Source organism: Ceratina calcarata, unplaced genomic scaffold, assembly GCF_001652005.2.
Source record: "Ceratina calcarata isolate Rehan_Ccalc_2016 unplaced genomic scaffold, ASM165200v1 scaffold505.2, whole genome shotgun sequence".
Lineage (NCBI taxonomy): Eukaryota > Metazoa > Arthropoda > Insecta > Hymenoptera > Apidae > Ceratina > Ceratina calcarata.
In genome coordinates, this window is record NW_017174982.1 from 586 (window position 1) to 1,038 (window position 453).

The window sequence follows — 453 nt, forward strand, 5'->3', positions numbered from 1 at the left end:
CCTGCGCCGCTCACGAGCCTCGACACTGGCTATCGATACGTTTCGAACGTTCTCGCGTTCACCTGCAACTACCCTTTGCCTGTACCAGCGATACTCGTGGTTACCCGACAGGGTTATACCCTCGTCGCCGTTCCGACGGATTCAATATACGAGATCTAATTAAAAAGTTCTCATACGGTCTTACTATTATACACGGTGCACCACTCGTTTCGTATACGGGCTGCGTTATCGATGGTAAAACCGTGGATGGGGTGATACGAGAAAATTAGTTGGAAATATCCGATCAGTTTTGTTCAGTCGATGCTTCGTTTTCCAGGAAATAGACTTACGCGTGTAATTCACTGTAATTGACCGTACGCCGCAGGTTGATGAGTAGTATTATAATATACGTAATTCTGAATATTTACTTTGTTAATCTAAAAATTGTTAAAAATACTGGCCAGCCTTCTTATG